This window comes from Taeniopygia guttata, chromosome 1, assembly GCF_048771995.1.
Source record: "Taeniopygia guttata chromosome 1, bTaeGut7.mat, whole genome shotgun sequence".
Classification (NCBI taxonomy): domain Eukaryota; kingdom Metazoa; phylum Chordata; class Aves; order Passeriformes; family Estrildidae; genus Taeniopygia; species Taeniopygia guttata.
In genome coordinates, this window is record NC_133024.1 from 65,712,323 (window position 1) to 65,735,568 (window position 23,246).

At 39.6% G+C, this 23,246-nt stretch overlaps 1 protein-coding gene and 1 long non-coding RNA gene across 10 annotated transcripts in view; both read left to right on the forward strand.

Annotated features, from left to right (window-relative positions):
- The window catches only part of STARD13 (StAR related lipid transfer domain containing 13), a 286,809-nt gene that overhangs the window by 175,545 nt on the left and 88,018 nt on the right, over window positions 1-23,246 (forward strand). The gene's annotated exons all lie outside the window — the stretch shown is intronic.
- On the forward strand, window positions 11,716-18,313 carry LOC140684287 (uncharacterized). The gene is made up of 2 exons (XR_012056341.1): window positions 11,716-13,048; window positions 13,079-18,313. It is a non-coding gene; the product is annotated as an uncharacterized lncRNA (long non-coding RNA).

Sequence of the window (23,246 nt, forward strand, 5' to 3'; positions counted from 1 at the left end):
CTTTCAGTCATCCAGTTGAGTAAAGATGTAAATCATTATTTAGTTGCTTGAATTTGTGTATTTTTGAGTCATACATTTTAAGACCATTAAGACAAAGTATTTGAGCATAGCTACCCCAATTCCTGTGTTAGCACCTCTCCAATCTAATAATTTGAATTGCAGCATATGTTTAGAAAAACATCCAGCCTGCATTTTAAGATTGTTGGAATGGTGAATCCTGCCTTGTTAATTACTTTGCTGAATACAGATCTGCCACATGTTTAAGTGCTATGCTGCCCTGGGGCTTGTTTGAATACCTGCTCTCTACTGCTTACCCAGTTATTTTTCACTTGCTGGTTTTCAGACTGGAGGCACCTAATGTAGGATCGTTATATCAGGGGAATCTTTTCCTTAGTGAAAGGAATGTTTTACAAAATTATAGCATATCCAATTTACAGTGTATAAAGCAGTGAAAGCTTCCATTTCTGGTCAGTAATGTAGTATGATACAAAGTGTTGCACGTATTGCTAGCTTTTCAGTCATTAGTTGCATGTACTGTTCTAAACTTTGCTAATTTACGCTATCATATTGCAATACAGCTTTTCTTCCTCCCTGAAAAACACATTTGCTGAAGACTATTTCCTTTGTATTTTCCTTTGGTGTTAGTTAAAAATAAACTAAATGAGTCATTAGAGGAATTATGCTATTTAATCATTTCTAAAAAGAAAATTACCACAAGGGAAATGACAGGAACCAGACTGTTATTTCAATCAGATCATACTTTGAAATTCCTAAATATTTAGTTCGTGTACACCACCAACTCCTTGAGGCAGAATTATGAGGTGGCCTGTGAATGTGAGTGCTAATTATCTGTTTGATATTAAACAGGTAATTTCAAGATGTGATCTTTTTGATGATTCTCTTTCCCCCATAAGCCTATTAGTTTCCACACTGAAGGGGACACATGCCTCAGCATAAAGGAACAGGGTGTAGCATGCTTGGTTTGAGGTATTTATTCAAACTCTGTATGCAGGAACTGTATGAGAATTCATTAACGATTACTCATGTTTTCTTTAAATAAATAAGGTGGTGACTTTCAAGAATTTATATTACATGAGTCACAAAGTTGTTATTTCTTTTACAGTACATGGCTAAACTCAGAACAGAAAATATAAAAAGTAGCTGTAGGTGAAAAGTAATGAAGAATTAAGGCCGTACCCTGCAAATGTTAAATTGAAATCACTGGCTGTGCAGTACAGGTAGAGTATAAGTCAATGTGAATGAAACCACATCTGCCCCAGTATAGACAAGCTGGTAAAGAAATGTTCCCTTTCATCAACAGTAAAATTAGATTCCTAGCCTGCATGCTCAGTAAGACAATAATATGAAGAAACAAATGAAAATAAGACAAATTCCTATTCTCAGTGAGCAAATTCCTGCCCACAGTGTGTAATGTCCTGTGATTTGTCTCAGTTTATGTCCACAGGCAAGAACAGTTGAGGAAAATTGTTTGATGGAGTGATATTAAATCAGACTTTCAACTTTTCAAGGCAAACTCTCCATTCAACGCTCAGCAGATGTTTTATACTCTTATGTGTTGCAATTTCAGTTTTGATCTTGTATGTCTACTATTACATTTGGTCACCTGTATTTTTCTGGTTTGAGTAAGTTTTAGAAGTGCAAACAAATGCACTTTTCTGTCTTATAGTCTTCCCTTTGTAATTAGTTCAAGGTGTTTTGTTCTTCTATTTTTCTAAGCATGAGTAGAATTTGTGGATAGTGTTACAGAGGTATACAAGTGACTTGAAAAAAATTATGCAATTCAAGCAACTTAAATTTCAACGATTATTGTACCATAAGAGATAATATGCTCTTGTATTCAAAAGGAGAACAGGGAAGTCATATAGGTGAAAATGTTGTAGTCATAGGCTGCATTAAAAAAGCCCACATAAAATTCCTGGTATGTACACAGGTGTGGATTCCAGGATGGGAAATGGGATACAATTAAAAAAAACAAAGACTGTGAGTTTGGTCAGACATACAAAGAGGACAAAATACAGTTGTTCAGGCAACCTGAACCATAGCCTTTCTCATGTTCTGGATTCTGGCCACTTTACCTGCACATGTTTAAACCTCACTGATTGAACACAGAAAAGTGAAAGATTAAGCAACAAGATTCAGCCTTAGTGGTAACGATACAAACACCCTCACTTATGTAATCTCTGACCAGTGCTGGTGGTCTACTACCTCTTGAGCCTGTAAACTGGTAAGTCAGGACAGCAACACCTTGTAGCCACCTTTCAGCCCCCACTGCCTCCTCTTGTGGAGCCTCTGTGTCTGCGCTCCGGGCCAGGCATGCAGGACAGGACAGAACTGGGGCTGGCATTGCTCAGAGCTCCCAGAGGAACATCCTTAACTGCAGAGCTGCTTTGCAGAGCTCAGCTGGAACATGGTCCATCCCCCTCCACCATCAGGTATGTGTGGGGCAGGTGTGTGCTCACAGCAGAGAAATCTTTGGGTTGGTTGTTTCATACACTTTTTAAGGTCCCTTAGAAACTGACACCCTATATCACCTGAAGCTTCTTCATCATCTTTTCTTCCTTATACACTCTTTACTCAAGTCCTTAGAACTAGACTTGAAGAAACTAGAGTTCTTCAATTAAATAAATAGATTTTAAAAAAATACTTTTATTATGTACTTGTACTCTGAAATGGTTGAAGTATTTGTGTGAAACTTTAACACAAAAAATGTGAGCATCCTTAGCGATATTTATAAGCTCAGAATGCCCTGAGGTGTTTATATTAAAAACAATATTGGTGTATAAGAGTGCAGTCCAGCTAATTAAAGTTTTAAAAGGTTGTTCTTAATAAACAACAAGACATTTAAAAGGGATAAGCCTTCACTGGAGCCACTATCTGGCAAAAAAACTAGAAGTAGCCTGTGTGGTACTGGAGATTGGATTCAATAATAGTGGCTATTTCTGGTCTTAAAGCTTCACAGCCATGAAATGTCAAAGGCACTTCAGCTGACACATGCAGGTTGAACACCAAAAAGTAAATCTTGGCTCTTCTTATAGGTTAGGAGACTTTTACTCTCAATTTCACTGAAAGCAGGGTTTCAGCCAAGGTGAAATCGTAACTTGAGGCTTTCTTGTTTTGAAATTGTGAAATTAACAGATGTAGTTGTGCCATGTATCTTCTGCATTGATCATGGAGGAGACTGAATTTCATATTAACCCCATTGAATAAGTAGAGACAGTAATATTAAAAGACATTTAAACCAATAAGTGAAAGATTCATGCTCAATAAAAGAATCACTAAAGTAATAATAATCAGAAGGGGAACTAGTTTAAATTTAGAAGATGTGGTAAGTCACTATGGCATATAAAATACCACAGAAGTAAAATGGAAATTACTCCCAAAAGTTGATTAATTAAGAGAATATATACATAGCATTTTTGTTACTCAGTTTCTTATATCCCTATTTATACAAAAATCCCTGAAAATAAAGTGCCATATTTGTACCATGAGCACTGTAAATGCTAATTTTAAAAAATCTGCAGTTTTATGTTTCAAACAGATACAATTATTTCCTGGCAATAGATAGTCATGTACTTTTTTTTTTTATTCCTCTGCAAGCTGTGTAGTCATTGATAGCATCTTAGCCTCACACTTTTTTTTTTCCTTACTCCTATCATATGATGTTCTCAGACATTTAATTGCACTTAAACAAATATATGAGCTATTCCATATAGGGCATCACATATGTTTGGATTAGTGCCTAAAGGACTGAGCAAACAGGACCCTTGTAACTAGGTTATTAAACAATTGTCTGTGGTTGAGTTTTTTACACCTTTTAATAGCTGCTTTTGAGGGTAAAATGATGAATTATATGTCTTGTGAGCTTGATCCAGTATATACTAGTTGTGTCATTTCTTATTTATACTAATTTTGTAGATATATAAATGTGAGCGAGTGAGAAAACCCTCATCTTTGTGCCTTGTGATGCACTTTTTGCTTAAAAACCTGAGGAGCTTCCCCTTTCAGGTTCAGTTTAATGGGTCAGATGAGCACAGCGTAATATGGTGGGAGAGAGGAGGGCTCGAGCACTTTGAGCTGGACTATTTAGAAGCTGTTGAAGAGTAGACAGTATGATTCAGAGGGCTTGGGAGTGTTATGGTTTGGCTGAAAAGGATGTGTGTGACTCAGTTTGAAAACATCTTCTGGGTTTTCGCCTCTCATTTGTTACAGGACCAGGTTGAATTCTACAGGAATAAAACAATCACTCCATAGCAGTTCAGAACACATGGGATTTTGGCTAATACAGATACAGAGATGAATAAAAGTTTCTGTCCTTGTGATAAGTTAGGTAAACTCGACAAAGTAACTTGGTTTAAAATAATGGGCTGTGCAGTACATCTTAAGTAAATATCATCGGCCAGGCATGGAAACTGCCTGCCTGGAGCGTACCAGATGTTTTGCTTTCCAGTCAAAGTCCTTTGCCAAAGAAGGACTCAGCCCTGCTACTTACTCAGATGAACCTTCCCCTGTGCTAAAGGAGCAAAATAATACATCCTAATAATGTCAACTGGTATTGTTTTAATGAGCTAGATGTTACAGGCCTTTGGCAATAGTTGTACTCTCTTTTAATTGGATTGTGGTTGGAGGAAGGTTTGTTTGTGTGATCAAAGTTTTCAGGATTTGGAAACAAAATTGCTGTCTATTTATTGTCATTTCTCTCCTTTAATGCCAATGGCCTAGAGGGTATCTGATTTTTTTCCCCCTTAATGTGTCACTAGTGTCTTTCATGGTTTGTTTATTTTATTGATTTTGCCGTGCTTGTTTCTAATCCTCCACCACTTGAATGGTTTAGGAATATGGATAAAAGCAGTAAATTCAAATCAAAATCTCTAATTTAATTCTAGCTTTTATCCTCTTTAGTCACAAACACGCACCCACTGGCATCCAGCACCCACCAGACCTGCCATTTTCTGGGAGATTTCTGCTTCCTTCCTGCAAACATTTGCAGGAAAATATGGCACCCTCGGCTTTAAGAAAAGACAACACAGCTCTTTCTGCTGAATGGATTGGGAAGTGAGGATGGTGGTACAGCTTTTACTCCTGTGTAACACTTCTCTGCAAGGAACTGCTGCTTCTCCGAGCCCCCCAGTACGTGCTGAGCCATGTGGTTTTTCCCCAGATCTCTGACAACACTTCCCCCTTCCTTCCTGCATGTATCCTTTGGGCCAATTACTTCAATGTCCATTTATCCACATTGTTATCCAGAAAATCCTGCTTGCAGATATTAGGTGTTAATACATCATGTTCCTGTGTTGGTAAAGCAGTAAAATGTGCCTCTGAGTCTGAGTGGACATATCTGTGCTGCTAAATAAAAGAGATGGGAGGTGAGCTTGAAGTACCCCCTGGGTTGCTGAGCAGATTCTCTGGCTCTGTTTTGGGCTTCTCCAGCTGGCTCAGCTCAGGCTAAGCCTCAGAGAGGACTAGTCATAGGTAGTGAGGCCATGAGCTGAGTGATGCCACTTGACCAAAAAATGAGAATCAGTCTGTGTTTCATTTAGCAGTGGAATCTTGTTGCTGCCACAGAAGGTGCAAAATGAAGAAAAACCTTGCTCACAAGGTCTAATGATCCAATATTGAAGTTCCTGTACTATTATCTCCCAAAAAATGTAATAACATTTTTAAAGCTCGAAGTTTCTGATGAAAATACACAAAAGTAAATGCATCCTGTCATGAAGTACCTTTTCATTCCTGCAAAAATGCAGAAATAAATTCTCTTAAAAAGCCAAGTACTTAAGTAATTTTCATTATATCATACTGTGAAACAGACAGTTCATATTATCTAACCACAACCCCATCCTTCTCCTTTTGAAATAAGTATCCCAATCTGTGTAAGGTCAGAGATTTCAAAAACCATTCCAAATAATTAGATCATATTGCTGATCCCAATAACTGCAGCATCATCGAATGTCCTTCCAAAAGACCCAAGATTTGAAAAGAGAGCAATGATGTAAGATGACTCTAGATTTGAGGAGGAAGCAGTATCTCTGTCAACACTCAGATGGCACAAGGGCAGGATTCACGTGAAAGGCACAGTGCTTTTCCATCTTTTCAGCTTCAGGTAGCACAGAATCTTTCATTTTCCCTAGTCCCCACTGATACAGGAGTGGGAGTCTGGACAGGACAAGACTCTCAGAGCCACACAATGTGGCTTTTTCATAATATATTTGGCAAACTTTAATGTTCTGCAGGATGAATCTAAGGTTTTTGTCTTTAATTGCATCTGATGGCAGCAGCTGAATATCTAATCATTTTGTAACTTCAGAGGTAATGGCTTTCTCTTCCTGCAAACATTTATCTGAAGGGGATAATGTAAAATCCAAAAGTTAGTGCTTGGCACAGAGGGTGAGGCAGTAAGTCCTTGGCTTTTCATTTTTTTCCTTTTTCTTTACAATTTTACAGCTATACTTATATATATTTCTGAGAATATTTTAAAACTGCCATCCTGTCAGCTTCACTTCGTTAAAAGTGTAGCAGTCTGCCTAGGTCTTATCCAGAGTTAAGAGGAGTTTCTTGTCTCTTAAATTCAACAAGCATCAGTCTGTATCTGTCTTAAAAGCTCCTTCCAAATCAACAGACAGAGATATCAGAATACTTTTTCCAAAACTTTATTATTCAAACTGCTGATTCTGCATTAAAACTAGACACCCCTGCCAAAACCTGAGCCATGGCAGCAAAAGCTGCATTTCATACTACTGCTTGAGTGCTGTACCCTGGATCAAATAATACAGGCACTGATTCCTGGCCAGGATTGCTCTATCTTCAGCCAGTGCTTTGTGCTGGAAGCTGGAGCTGTCTTCATCATGGTGATGGCTGATCAGACATCGCATCAGTGGTGCTACCTGGGGAGATACGTGGCTGCAATTCACCCCTGAGGCCACCCCTCCCCAGCAGCTCACAGCCCTGACATCCCCGTTGCAGGGCCATGGGTGCCAGCCACAGGCGAAGGGGTGCCCTTGTGCATGGGGCAATTGTCAGTTCAGACTAAGAAGTGACAGTTCTGTTTACCAGCAGCTTCTGAAGGAAGGAAGAGATTTCCGGTGACATTTTAATTCCCTTTTATGCACGGCTATTTTTAGGCAGTGCTGCTGCCAGTCATATCAAATTCTTTGTGTCTTTTGAGTTTTCACTGAACTGCATAATAAGCGTTTCAGCTCCCTGGCACATAATGGCAGTGTTATTTGCTGAAAGTCTTATTATTTTGAGTAGCCTCTTATCTGAAGATCAATTCATTAGTTCTGGCCTCTGAAGTTTAAAAGGAAATAATTGCAATGCTAAAGAAAAGAATAAATTACATTTTGTTTCAGTAATACTTATTTTTCTCTAATATTGGGTACTGAAAGTCTATTTTAAGACTGACAAAGCAGAGGATCTATATTTCAAGGTTGTAATCTCTGACATCCACAGCTTGTCAAAATGGGTGAGAGGACTGGACTATCACTGTGGGAAATTTAGTTCCTTTTCTATTATTTGGTTTATCTTTTTAGTCAGAGAATGCAAACCAGTTTCCACCAGTTTCCAGGTGCTCATGGAAAGCCACCAGCAATGAGAGATGCAAGGAGAGGTCACTTAGGTTGCTCAGCTAACTTTACTGAGCTAAATAATAAATGTGTTATTTAGAAGTGTCTCAGACCTTTGAAGCTGCATTGTTCTAGAAAGTTGTATTTTGGACCATTTCTGTGGAAAACTTAGGTTAAGAAAGTTGCTGTATTGCTGTTGGACTCTTGTTGAGCATGGGGCCTAAAAGTTGTTTCACAAGCAGGAAGACAGTTTTCACTCACAACCAGGTATGATATTGTGCGAAAACTGGACGATGTCTGTGGTCTAAAGTCTTGGAAAATCCTCCATCTTGAGTCTTCAGTGAGAATTGGTATAAAGCTATTGGCATTTTCATGGTAGCTCTGCAGAGCCGCTGGCTCCCACACTGACAGGGCTTTTTACAGCTCCATGGTGCCTGTGAATGTTTGTAAGAACAGAAAGTTTTCAAAAGAATTGCCAAGACCAATAGAGAGAGCTTTTAAGATGCAATCTGAATATATATAGTACACAGAATTTTAAGAATAAGGACACAAGTAATTGAGTGGGTAGCATTTCTTGTTCAGCAAAACATTTTTGTTACCAGTATGCTTTCTTCCTCCTGGGCACCTGGACCTTACAGTTAAAACATTTCTGGTTGAAACTATTGCCATATAGCTTGCTTTTTAGAAAACTTATGAAAACCCAAAACTGTAGAGTAATTGTCTTAAGTGAATATTCAATAGACATAGCCACAATCCATTTAAAGCGAATCAAAAAAGTGCCACTCATTTTTTTTAAGTATTCCTTACTGATTTTGTAGCAGCTGGAAAACTATAGCAAGTTTTAATTATCTTCAGAAAACAAAAAGCTCCTGCCAACACATGCTGGTTATTATCAGCAGCTGTTGTATGCTGACATACTCTTTCAGCATGTATGAGGCTCAGCTGTCCTAAAAAATCATTGTAAAATGTAAAATAGATTTATAGTGATGTTAATTTCTGGTTAGATATTTAACTACTGATGTAATTCATACTGCATTTAGGTCTGCTTCTTTGTTTAAACTATAAGAAAATTATTTAAAACCAAGATTAAGAGGTGCAAATTGCAAATTTGCAAAATGCAAATACCAGGAATTTAAAATATTGAACTGTGGTGCTTTTTTAACAATCCACTAAAAATAATCAGATCCCCTATTACAAATTACAAACAATAATTTGTAAAAAAAGTTACAAATTAATTTGCTGATTTAAGCAAAATCTTTATATGTCATCCTTTTAGTAGCAGAAGTGGAGATCTTTATGGCAGTGGCAGTTGTCAAATCAGATGCTGCAATTCTGTTTATTGCATGATTTAGCAGAGTTTGGTTTTTTAATGGCACTAGTGTGCTCTTCAGTCTGAGACACCAATCAATACATGTGACAGTTATGCTTCAGAAATGTTGAGAAAGACACATAGGTATGGTAGATTTTTTTTCAATGTATCTTGGGCCTGCATCTTCTCTAAAATGGAAAATTTGTGATTAGCTCTATTTTCCATTACCTTATATTCTCTGTGATCTATTTTAATTTTGCACAGAAAATACAAAAGATATCAGTCAATCTGTAAAATGTGTTGTTGGCACCAAAGCAATTTTAGACCATTTCTTGTTCACATGAGAGATTGACATGGATTTGATGGTTTCCATTCTGAGGCTTATTCTGGAGGGAAATGTTACATTCAGCAGACTGGACTCTTGACATTTTAAGTCCTTTAGTATGGATTAAAAATATGCATGAGACTCCACATAGTTCTATTTCACTGAAATGACTATTGACTTTTAGACTTGAGTTTTCACTCAGTCTGTTTTTAATCACACTGCAATATACTGACATACAGTTCAGGTTCTACTTTTAAGCAGGACTCTGGTGACATTCTCTCAGGCTGTGTCCATGTGGATACACAACGATGTCACACCAGCTGGGTAAGGCACAAATTCCTTTGCTGTCTTAGAGACCCAGAGTTCAGATCCCCAGAAGAGAAAGACCCTGTGCTGAAATAAATTATCTCTAGTTTGCATAAAAATGCAGGAGCATCACAGTAACACCACTAAGTGCAAGAAATAATCCTGATTGAAGTCTGACATTCAGAAACCATTATTTCATGTTTGAGATGTCTCCTTTACTGAAACATCCTAAAACCCTCCGAAACTTAAATGTACAAGATCTGCCCAAGCAGCAAGAGAACTTTACAGAATTGCAGAATAGTTTAGGTTGGAAGAGACATTGAGGGGTTGTCCAGTTCAGCTCCTGCTCAGAATGGAGACAGTTGGATCAGATTGCTTGGGACTTTGTCAGGTTTAGTTCTGAGTTCTCCAAGGACTGATATGCAACTTCCAGTGTGCTCTGGGTAACTTGCGATGTTATTTGTTATTCACCAGCTTCATGATGAATTTTATTTTCTCTTATGTCTGATTGGATTTAAAATTCTGCAACCTTATTTCTGTTGCCTTTCATCCTGCAGTTGTGTACGTCTAAAAAGAACCTGGCTTCACTTTCCTGTTAAGTAGATGAAGCCACTCCTAGCCTTTTCTTCTTAAGGTTAACAAACCCAACTCTGCTGGTCTTTCTTTCTTCCTATGTCAAGTGCTTCAGCCCTCTGCAGGGCTTGGTGTGATATGTCCATGATATCCTTGTGCTGGGGAACTCCAAAATTAATGGAGTAGCCTGTAGTTTCACAAGTGTGGATAACAAAAAAACAATCATCTACCTTGACCTGCTGGCTACATTCTTCCTAATGCACTAGCCTAGTGTGAGGATGGTATCATTGGCCAAAAAGGCAAATTTATGTTCAGTTTGTTGCCAACAGAGCCCTGAAGGATTTTCTGCGAGGGCTGTCTGTCCAGTTAGCCCAAATCTGTCTGGTTGCACAGGGTGATTCCATCCCAGCTGCAGGACTTATGTGGAATGTGAGGTTCCTGTCAGCCAATTCCTCCAGCCTGTCAAGGTCACTTGGAAGAGACGCTCTCCAGTATTTCAACCATCCTCCATGAACCATCCACAAATTTGCTGAGAATGTACTTTATTCCATCATCCAGGTTGTTATTAAAGACATTAAACAGTATCAGCCCAGTATCATTGCCTCAGGGCTACCAATAGTAACCAACGACCAGCTGGACTTTGTACTGCTGAATACAAACTGTGTGACCAGTGATCCAGTCATCTGTCTCACTATTTATCATCCATGTAATCTGTTGTTCACTTACCTGGTTTGGCTATGAGGATGCAGTGGGAGACCAAGTTAAAGACAAGCCTCCTTGTTCTGTCTCCTTCCCAAGTTCAAGATCTTGCCCTATGGCATAAGCAACAGAAAACCTTTCTCACTTGTAACTTCTGCCAGCTTCAATTTTATATAAATTAATAACAATACATCAGCACAGATAATTGAACCAGAACTTCTAATTTCATTGATCTGTGACATAAGCACTATGCTACACAGTCAGTCTCAGTAGACCTTCCAGATGTGTAGTTTACGTGGTATAGGATCCATAATTCATTGAATGAAACCAACTTGTGGTTCTGCAGTCTTTAAAATGAAAATAGGATGAAAGCAGAGAAAAATAAACTGACTTTGTAGCTTTGTTTATTTGTGATTTGTCTTGGTGAGCTGTTAATGTGTAGTCAGTCAAGTCCAATGAGTTGATGCCATTCGAATTAAGTTGTTTTATCCCAGCCTGAGGAGCTGCAGATTAGTCTAAGAAAATTTGGAGCAGAGATACAGGGTGAGATAAGAGGGGAGTAACAGGTCTGCTCCACCCTTCCCAGTATCTTTATTTCAAATGTACAGCATGAGGTGAGGCCACATCTGCAAAGCAACTGAACAAGCCACAACGGAGATCAAATACAAAGCAAATGAGGGATAGGGAGACAGACAAGGTAGGTAGGTCACTGTTGTCACTAATGGAGGAGATAGAGGAGTCCACCAAAAATATTCAGGGATACTGAATCAGAAGTTGTTTTTCACCCTGGCTTCTGAGTCCTAGTCTTGCCCTAGGCAATGGATAGCTGTATTTAAACTGCCATTATCTATCCAGGGTTACAAATATGACTCAGGTAAAGCAGGGCAAGTAAATGCAGGTCTACTGTAGGGATGTACACATCCTATGAAGACAGAAGAGTTTGGAGCTAAAAACAGGCATCTAGTTATTGTTATCTTTTTTTTTATATCCTCTGTCCTGTCAGTAGAGGAAGGAAAAAATCCCAGAAAACAAACATATTAAAGAATTTGCTCACTCTTTCTAGGAAACATTTAAAAGTCCAAAGACCATCACAGATATCTTTATATGATCAGTGTAACTGGACTGTAGGAATTAGCTTAGCCAGATAAGTAGTTTTATTTGCTTTAATAATAAAGTAAATCACTCGTTTTAAAAAAAAAATAAAAAGTGCACATCTGAAGCACTGGCTTTAAAATATTTTGACCTTAAGAAGCCTAAAGGACTTTAGATTATCAGGAGTCCACTGTGATTCTGTATCTGGAAAACCTAGAAAACTTTACTAGTCTCTTCTTAATTGGTATGTTTTGTACCACATCAAAAACTGTAAAAAGTTCCCACTGGCTAGCAGAAATAATTCAGCTTACCAATTTTTATAAATTGTACTTTTGAAGTTAAGCATGACCTTAAAGATGCATTTTTTTTCAATCTCCCTGACCCTTCTTCTCAAAGCATTTGAAACCTTTGAGGCAAGCAGAAGTGACAGGTATTCAGCAGCCTTAGAAAACCCTGGTATCATCTCTGTAAATTGGAATCTGTAGCTGCTACTGCAATTTGAAGATCAGAAGAATGACGCAGCAAAGCTCAGAGATTTTGATGGAGTACAGGTGGCAGCAGAGCATGAAACCAGAGCTACAGTTCCAGAGTCCCCAATACTGTGTTCAAGTACACTAGATCACACTGCCTTGCCAAAATAGAAAGACGCACAAAAGGCATACTAGCACTAAGATACTAGAATACTAGTAAATACTAAAATTTATTTCATGGGGCCTTTCACCTACAGCTCTTTCCAAAGGAATTGGCAAGGGTACAGTCATGGCAGTAACAAGATGACAGATGTGGCACTGGTGAGGTGCATAATATCTCTGCACATCAGAGAGAAGGTACCAGTCAGGGCCAATAGCTGGCATGGAGCAACCTGGGAAAAATCCTTGACCTGATACAAAAACTACACCACACAACACCTCTTATAACTGAACCGAAACTCTAACCTACATTATCTCCATTGAAGACCTGAATGAAATTTCTTGTGCTGGCATCAGGATGGGATAGAGGCTCGGAGTGAGTGGGGCAAGGGCTGGGGCTTGTTTCTTCAGCGTTGGCTGTAACTTGGGTGCTGGTCTGGAGAAGTGAGGAGCTCACTGCTCAGCCCCAGCTCTGGGCAGTGTCAATGGGCATGTAATCCAGCTGAAATGCACATTCTCACCAAAAGGGCTGGTTTTGGTCCCAGTCACTTCCCTCCTTTGGATCAAGGCTGGTAAGTGTGACTGCAGGATGACTCGTTCAGATCATTGGCACAAAAGTTTGTGATTGTATGGTTTTATTACAAGGTGGGTGGCAAGAATGTGTAGTGAGGAATGGGACAGCTCTGTTTAATGTCAATCAGCAGTGTTACTGGGTTAAAAGCAAAGACTGTAGCTGCGCAAGCAATGCAGAGAAAGGCAAAAAAGCAGCTGGCTGTATTGGATTTGTTTGCACATTTCTAATGTGTCCTTATGTCATAACTCAGCAGAATGATTTTAAATAGACATTTCATAGTATCTTAGTTGGAAAGCTAATTAAAATATGGCAAGGTTATGTGCAGAACATATTTTAAATTGTTGTTCACATTTGTTTACAAGAATCCTGTATAAAACCCCTTTTTCCCTTGCCTGGATTGTACTGCCTTTGTTATCTGTGGTCCACTGATGTTTGCAACGCTCTTGGTTACTATTGGAAAGCAGTTATTAAATGGGGTGCTTCATTCTTAACAAAAGTTCCCTAGAAACTGGCAGGCCTAAAGGATTTAAAGGTCTCATTCTGAAATGCATATCATATCTTTTTATTAAGAATTTCTTTGTGGATATTGGAAATGTAAAGTTGACATTTCAAGAGAGATCAGCACAAGCAAAGCACACAGTGCTTAGGAAGAGAAAAGCCAGATTCTTCTGGCATTATTCATAAAGAGAAATATTAGGACCTCATATGAATCAGCAGGTAGGAGGCTGCAATGTGTCAGTAATATCATAGTGCTTTTGAGCATGTTTGGGAAATGCAGAGGTTCAGAACAGGTCTAAGCTCTTGATTTAATTGCTTATCTATCTGCTAGGCTGATTTTTCTCCTCTGTTTGCTTTATTTTGTTGCCTTATCACTCTCTACCATAAGAAATAACAACACAGATTTTGGCCCTATGTTTTGCATCTGCCTACGGAGATAACTTTCTGTAACTGCCATTTTCATTTTGGTATTTTCCCCTCCCTTATCACACTATGCACATGCTCCCTCTTCCAAATCTCCTAAGAAAGTATGCTAGCAATGTGCCTTTACATGTTTGACAGAACTCGAGCATGCATAAGATCACTGATCATTAAAAAAAATGCTGTCTAAACAAAATCTTCCTTTTTTTTTCTTTTACTTTATGGACTTTTTTTTTCAGTGTTTATACACATCTTAATTTGGCTACACAGAGTCTGTTTGTATAGTTGCCCCTTTTACCCTTTTTTCTTTTCATTTTGCCTCCCTACTCTATAAACAAAATGGAAATTGAAATATGCCTTTAAGCTCATAATTTTTTAAAAAATCATGGATTTGGAATGTTTTTATTATGTATCAACTGTAGTTAAAAATACAAGTTTTATATTTGGGAGCCTTCATTGCTGCACATTTACAAATCAGAGAGATGAACACTCATATGCAGACACACTCATGAGCAAAAATAGCATGTTCCCAAGTGGTATCATTTGGGTAGGCTGTAGTACAAATTCCCTGGCAGCTGGTAAAGCAGGACAGAGTGCAAGGCAGCACTAACAGAGCTTCTGTGATAGAGGGGAACTCATCATGGCCCTCTAGAAGTCCCCCTGGGAGCCATGTGCTGTTCTTGGCAACAGCCTGACCCTACAGGAACATTACCAGACTGGAATTAGGAAAATTTCCTAGTTTTGTGGTGTTACAGTGATTTACTTCATTCACAATGTTCTCAGATCTTTTTCCTTTAACAAGTGTGTTTCTTGTCTATAGCTTGTTCAAGAATGGACCATACCCATAGGAGTGTGGCTGCTTGGGAACCCCACACTGCCATGTCACACATTTGAGTGCATCCTCCCATAATTTTAGTTGTTGAGGCACTGCAGAATTTAGGCATATGTAGAACTAAAGCTCACTGAAGGTAGACTGAATTAAGGATTCTTGTCTACTCCATGTATGTTCTAAGAAACTTGCAATACAGTGCAATTCAGTTATACATACACATAATATAGGCTCAATATGCCCTACATAACTCTGCCATGTGCCATGGAGAGGATGAAACTCACCTATACAAGAAACTCTACTGCTGATTTCACCCATGAAAATTTTGGGAGCACTCCAGCAACAATGCATCCATCAGTCAGTCACATGTTTCCTTCCTCTCCCTGCAAGGTTTATTGCCAGTTCCACCTGTGAATGTCCCAGCTCAGACCCATGCAGGAGAGCTCTGCCCTGTAGGCACCTAAGGACAGCACTCCAGGCAGTGTACCACAGCAGCCTTAGACCCTTCAGTAAATGGTGTGACAGCCTATTATGGGGCACTGTGGCTGTCCCTGCTAAGCTTCTGGGTAACACAGTGACTGAAAGACCTTTGGCTGTGCTCCCTCTCCCTTAGTTGTGTTACAGCTATGGCCAGGTGCAGAGCCAGTGCACAGAGATGGATTGTTTGTTCTGCAGTGGGTTGTGCCCTCCTTGCAACATGGTGTAGATCCAGTCTAGGAGGAATTTGTGGGGTATTACAAAATGGCTTGTGACCCAAGACAGGAATGGTGAGATCATGAGCACTGAGGGACCGCTGGGACAGCAGCTGTTGCCTGTTGCAATCCCTGTGGCACAGCTGCATGCAGACAGGAATGTCTGGCACGGAGGGAGTGCACCAGTGAGGGGATTACACGCTCATGGAGATTAAGACAACCATCAAGTACTTTTGCATAAGGCTCTTGAGGTTAGCCAGAGGCAGCCATGCAGATGCAAGTTTTGAACACCATCCCAGCCCAGAAGTTAGGTGCCATCACTAAACTGTCACGGGCTCAAAGAGTGGCTGCCTTGGTGTTAGAAGCCAATAAGCAGTTACCCTGTGGGGATTTGACAGAAGACCCAGGTATGATGAACTAGTGGCATGTAAGTATGTAAGATGCTATATGCCTCAAGAATTACTTTAGGTGACTTGGGCTGATGGTGGCAATATTTGCTTGCCTTGAGGAGTACATCAGCAGAAAGGATTGCAGATGTAAGGTGGCCCCGAAAGCAGGTAGCTGAGGTTCTGCTAACTGTCAGCATGGTGCTGACATGCCCACCTGCTTCAGGAGAGGGAATCTCCTTTTGCTCTTAAGAGAATAATTACTTTCCTCAGTGTCTTGTGCCTGCAGTTAGCTGCTGCTTTTGTGTATGAAACTGTATCATTGGATAATAGCAACTAGAGGAAGAAAATCCTATCACTGTCTTGGTTGGTGGGGAGCACATTTGTCTGATGAAGGCTGGGTGCTGGTGCCTACAAAGGTGCCAGTGTGCTCAGTGTCTTCAAATGTACCCAGAAACTGCAGTTATCCTCACTGCAGCTGCTCAGTACCACTGTAGCAGGAAGTGCAGTGCTGTGTGATGTCACCATTGTTTATTTTGACTCTTTTTATGTATCCCTGTTTGAGACTGAAATATGGTCAAAAGCTCTAGACACAGGCCTGTGCCTCTTCTTTCTTAGTTAAGCTCTCAGAATCTGGTATAGTTATGGGTCATAACATTTAATTAAAAAGTAGGTAAACATTAAAATACCAACATTTCAAGTGTCCTCATAACATTTAAGTGGTACAGAATAGGCAAGAAAATTGGGAAGTGCAGTGTTCTTTGTAAGCTGAGCATCATGCAGTGAGCGATAATGGAAGAGGAGCCTCCAGCAGGGACACTGCCATCAAACACACAGTCTGTAGAGACAGGAACTCTGCATAAAAGCTTGTCCTAATTTGCCTGATCAAAGCTTTCTGTCAGATTCAAGTGTAGACCTTCTCCACCTAGGCTCTTTGTAGGACAGTGTGTGCGTGGTGGGGGGAGTGTTCAAGAGCCTGTTCAACAAGTGCCAAGTGCGATTTGTTTAATGCCAAACCCGCTGTGTGAGGTTAGATGTATGTGCCAATGTCAAATATCTTAATCTGAGCCCTAAGTACTGATATAACTCTTTTCTCAGATGCACCGTCAAAGTTAAGCAGTGTATAAGTTCAACAAGGCTTGTGGCTTATGGCATCTTCTTAATTAATATCATTGCATTGCATATTAACTGCCTCAGTAGTGTCCTTATTAAAGATTTAGCTTGCTATTTCTACAGTAAACAAGATGATGTTTGCTTTGCAATAGATCACACAAACTAGTTCTTGAACACCACCCCCAGCAAAGGCTTGTTTGTGTGAGTTTGCACCTCAGGGTTCAGCTTTGTGCAGATTTTCTTTGGCTTAATAAGGATTGAATTTTTGCTGAAGCCTTTTCTTTAGTGAGCCACTAAGAGGCTCTCTTTCCATTACCCTGCTGCTTATATTCACAAAACTTGTAAGGGTTTAATACCTTTGAGCCATCTGTCTCTCTTTCAAATCAGCCAATTTGTTCAAAAGTTATTGGTGGAGGCGATAAGGAGCCTGACACAGAAAGGGAGACAGAGCAAAAACACAAAGCCTGGCCATGTCAGTGGCATTTCCTCAGGAAATCAGTCTAAACATAGATTGCACCAAAAAAATCTTGCATAAAGTCTTTGTGGGCTAGATCCTTTTCATATAAGTTTCTCCAAGTTTTGAATTAAAAATTGGCTTATAAAAATAGGTAGAAGAGAATTTCACCCTATAAATGGGAGCTTTCTCCTATTTTTCAAATGCAGCATGAGAGAAAGACCAAAACAAGGCCTGAGACCAAGAAGTGGTTCAAAAACCAACTGCTCAGTTAGAGGAACTGTCCAGCTGTGGCAGTGGGATCTGCTCAGAAACCTGCACCTGATGGACATGGACATCTGACTTGCCAGTTCGCAGACCTCTTCTGCAAGGCCATAATTTACATTTCATGTTGTCGTATCTGTCCAGGAGCTCTGGCATTACCTGTTGAGTTCAAACTTGCTCACACTAAGTCTCTTAAATCAGCCCATGTCAGCTCAGAGAACAGTTCTATTTGCATTGCAGCCAGAGTACCATTGCTTCAGGCTTTCAATAGTCATTTGACAAAATAACTTTAGCGCTTCAAAAAGCTTACAGTAATGGCTCTAACCCTTATCTTTGTGCACTGTGTAGAGTTCTACCCAAATGAAGGAGGTTATGTTGAGCAACTGAGTGAGTCATTGTAGGTTCCAAACTGAACATAGGCTTAGGAACAACATTTGGTTACAACAGATGGGAGGAGCACATGCTAAGAAAGATATTACTATCAGCAATTGAACACATAGCAAGGCCAGAGGCAAATGATATGTACATATGGCTTCTGTATGAGTACATACACAGTATTTCTTCCACACTCAGTCATTAAAAAAAAATTAAAACATTGTTGCCTAGTTGGAAATTTAGGTTTCTCACATTAAAAAAAGTGGTATATAATTTCATTAGACGGTAAAATTAGACTATTATGTAACATTTGTCTCCACTTTCTCTATAATAAGGCTAAAATATTCTTAGGGCATAAATAGCAATGGACTTGAGTCATAGGTGAATAGTTGCTGCATTATGTTACTGTACTGCAGCAGGGAAGTTTTCATGACCATATGGAAAGCCTACACCCAGGGCTGACTAGGAATACCTGATAATCTCACAAAACAGGCCACCAAGTGCACTGGTGGTACTCCTGGGCATCTGAGAAACAGTCTGGTGCTGCAAAAAAATCAGAATTTTCATTTTGTGTGCTTGTCATATGGGGTATGGCTACCATAGCAAATACCCCGTATGTGATCCTGTCAGAGGTTGAAGCAAGCTGGGGCTTCTTTGCCACTGGGGCCCCATGTCAGGACCCTAGAGGCCCATGCATTACGTGACACCCCAATATAGACTTTACCCTTGGGCTACTTACCTTGTTTGTCACTCTGTGCTTTCTGGTTTATTAAATTATGATACAACACAGTGGAACAGATTCAGTAAGACAGCCTTTCAGCATTAAATCTGTTTTGTAATAGTTTCATGCCTGGAAATTCATTTAAGATCTTTATCACCGCCCAGGTTGAATCAGGCCAGAGGCATTGGGCGTATTTACCCAAGTGTGGTGTCTCAGGCACAGGCAGCCCCCCACACCAGGTATAAACAACATCTCTTACCTACCCCTGCAATGAGCAGGTGTTTTCATTCAGTGGCAACAGCTGAACAGGATTGCAAAATCTGTACGTGCCAGTCATCCCATGGCAGGGTGAATTCTAATGACCTGCCTCTCTGTTGTGTCTCATTTGTGGGAGAAGCCGTCACACAGTTCATCTAAGTGAATTTAGCCCCATTTGTACTTGCCTGTCAACTGTCTAAGCTCTTGTTTAAGCATCTTGCTTATCACAGCAAGGAGGTAGTAAAGGTTATTGTTGTCATGTCCTTTTTAATTATAGCTGGACAGTACTTTAATAAATGGAGACAGAAGTAAACAAGTTTCAGAATAGGAAATGAAGGATTGTATTGTACTGGAGCTGCTACTTAGCATCCCACAAATCAGTCAGCTGGTAGCTATAACATGTTACTACTGAGGACCTGCATTAGCAGTAGCCTTGTTTCCAAGCCTTTGATATATATATATATATATATATGTATGTATATACAGTCTTTGCTACCTTATTAATATTCACAGGATGAGAGAAATATAGCCATGAATATCTATCTAGCAATAGACCATTTGGCAAAGACGCAAAAGTATTGATTTCTATTTTTCACTATTCAGTGATGTTTAATTTCTCCACACCAGTTGCCATAATTAAGGCTCTTTCTCCTGAGGAGATGATAGCACACCACACAGGCAAGGGTTTGATGCAATGAATAAACCCAAATCTTACACCCCAGCTCCCACCTTTTAGTGAAAGTGAATAATATGTGTATGTATATATATAAAATCAGGATGGACATGGATGTTTGTGTTGCTGACATACCCTGGGGTCTGAATTACTGAAAACCTGGGTAATTAATATTTTCTGACAGTGTGTGTTGTCTAAGAACCTTTATGGGGCTTGTTGGCCCCAGGATCCAGATGCTGCTCAGGCCATCCACATGCTGGGGCAGATGTAACTACTTAGGGGTGCTGAGCAGAGCCAGAGGCTATCACAGCTCCTTCAGAGAGGCTGGGGACAGAACTGAGCATCTTAGGCTGTAAATTAAGTGTTTGTTTTGTATACTCCATGTCACTCTAGTTTCCCGCATTAACCCAATGAGAAAATCAGGCACCTCAATGCTGTTCTGCATTACTTTTATTTCTTATTTCTTCATGTCTCTGAAATAGGATTTTGTTCTAACTTGGAGTATTCCTTAGAGCTCAGTGAGAACTGGGAAATATTTACCTAATACTGAGCAATTACCAACTTTTTTGGTTAGAGGTCCTGCAGAAAATCATGTCATATGTGTGTCTGGTTTGAGAACAATCAAAGTGTTTGAATTTACATTTACATGCATGAAAATTACGTTTGGACTGAGATTAAGCCCAGAAAGCATCAGCCCCAAAGCCACTATCTTGACAGAATTTCTAGGAAATGTAAATGAGGGTTAAGAACTGAATTTGTTGTTAAGCAATTATCTTCACAGCAACTAACACTAAACTAATCATCTGCAGAAAGTGATGAAGTTGAAGCTCTCTTGCATGGGAGAGGTAGGCTGCAAAATCCTCTGTTAACTGCAGTTGTGCTATATGCTCAGTCTTCAGTAATGGAAAAATGGGCTGAGAACAGGCAGAACAAGAGTGAGGGACACTGGCTGGAGACTTGGGTTTGTAGAAGTCTTGCAGCCAAAACTCCTGGATGAAGCAGTGCCTGGTAGGAAGGGCTGCGTGGGCAGGCTAGGGGTGGTGCTTTGCCTTTGGACTGCGAGGATCTTCTCTGACACCTTTTTCCCTCCTAGGATGATTTAATTCAGGTTTAAGCAAGTAATGTCAGTACCCAAACTCCTGGTCAGATCAATGTCCAAATCATTCTCAACCACTCTGATTAGCCGTTTGTGTGAAAAATGTCAGGCTGGGAGTTCTGCCTTGTAGTACGTTATTAGAAAGGAAGGGAGTGTCCCCTGCTTTCAAGAAGACAGAGGCTTCCTTCATGTTTTACTCATCACTGAATACTTATTACATTCAAATAAATGCTTTTTCTTCTTAGGCTTCAGCTTTGGAAAACTACAATGCTACATTTTCAAAGCCAATTTAGTTCTTGTGGTGTACAGCTTAATAGAACAACTCTGTTAGGGATATATCTGTGCAAGAAGAAGTACTAATTTGAAAAATTTGGAAATAATGCTTAAGTTTTATTTCTTTTTTATAATAAGAAGGTGCTAAATATATATAAAAAGGTAGAAATCACAAATGTAATGGTTATATATCATTTGAATAACAATAGTATGAGTTATAAATATATGCTTACTTTTTAAAGATAATAGAATTGTGCTTCTTGCAAATTAAGTAATTGAAATGTGATTAAGGAGCTACTGCAGTTTTAAAAAGCCTTCTTGTTACAATAAGAAAGACAAAACAAAGCTTCGTGCTTGGTTTCATTTTAATGGGTTAATCAGCAATTAGAAAGTAGAAAACAAGTTGGTATCCAGCTCTGTACCTATCCTGGAAGTATAGTTGAGCACTCAGAGAACGACAGACTCATTTTTATCACCAGAGGAAGAAAATTACAGCCATAAACTGTTCTTTACTGGAGGCAAAGCCATGGTTTGTTGCTGGATCTCAGTGTCTCTGGTCCTGGTCTCAGTGCTGCCCCCTTTCCCAGGCATCTGGCAGTCAGTGATTTGTAAGTTTCAATTAAGTCACTATAAAAAATTAGTAGCTTGAGGGTACTGGTTTATTACTGGTATCCAACTCTGTTTTCATTTACTAAATGACATTCTGAAAGCTTCTATTCTGAACATAATCACCTTAGGGCATGCACTGAGCACAGCCCTGGATGATTCAATTATTTCTGAATGCTCTTCTCTCCCCAGAACATAGGGCTTCACACATTAGCAGCATGTTTAGTGTTCTCTTTGCACTCATCAGGGTTTTCCCAGGAATAGGCTGGAAGTATACAACTTGCTGCTGTGTCTTGAAAACATGTAACCATTATGTTTCTCCTCAAAGTAGCTGACTTCCTCAGATGAGTGTGTTAAAGCTGACAGATATTTATATTTTTTTTTCTTTACTGCGGTGCTTTCCCTTTACTGCAAAGTAGGTTTATGAAACCTTTGCATACTTCTCATAAAGTTTAATTATGAAAATTTATAGGACATTCTTTGTCCACATGAATTGTCAGGTAAAATACAGTTTCCACAAAGTTTTCTGGGAAGCTGCTGTGGAGAATCATAATCACTATCAGCATGTGCTGTTTCCAAAACTGTTCCATATTCTGCAGGACAAAAACAGACCAGACCAAGAGATAAACCATGAACCTTAGAACTACAGCAAGTCTGCAATTCACAGATTAGAGCTGTCAAAAAAAATTGCAGAGCTGTGTCAGTAAGTTATATAGATGAGGAAAAAATGCTGGATAGAAGGAACATGTCAAAGCCCACACATCTTTTCTGAAGAGACATCAGGAATGAATGTGTTAACAAGTGCTGAACTTCAATATTTTTGGTTTTATACAATTTTCCAAATTTCGGTTCATTTCATAGGCAATTTCTGAGTATCAGGACAACAGCCTCATGTATTTGAGGGTTTCTTCATCTGTTAGTGAAAATCAGAAAATCACATATTAGCTAAGTCAGTAGTTATCCAGTGTAATTTTGTGCACTCCTGACCCCCCAGCTGCTGTGGTTCCATTGCCAGTACTATGCTGGCATATCTCATATCTCTGAATGGGCATTTCCCCCTCCTGTCTAATCTAGGTATACATGCTCAAAGTAAGTTTGAAGTCTTTTTGCCCTCTGCTCTGCTACTCAACACTTCAGCCACCTCAGCTGCCCCAACTCAGTCCAAACACACACACCAGAGTATTGCTGGGCACACTGGTATTTCAGTCTCTGAGATTTAAACTCTCTCAGGCCTTTTGTGGCTGAGACATGTGATAGGCATGAAACTTTTGGTGAAATCTTTCCATATTTGACAGTATTCTGGTGAACCAGCGTGTCTTTCAATATCTTAGCTGGTGAACTGCTAAGGAAGCCAAAGTCCCTTGAGCTGTACAGGGCCAAGTTTCCAGATTCCCTGTGCCCTATTCATGATCTTGGAAATCATGGCAAAGGCTTTCCTATGTGCAGCTAAGGGCACTTCTGTTCATATGAGGGTCTTCTAAGTTCATGGACTCAAGATAAGTGA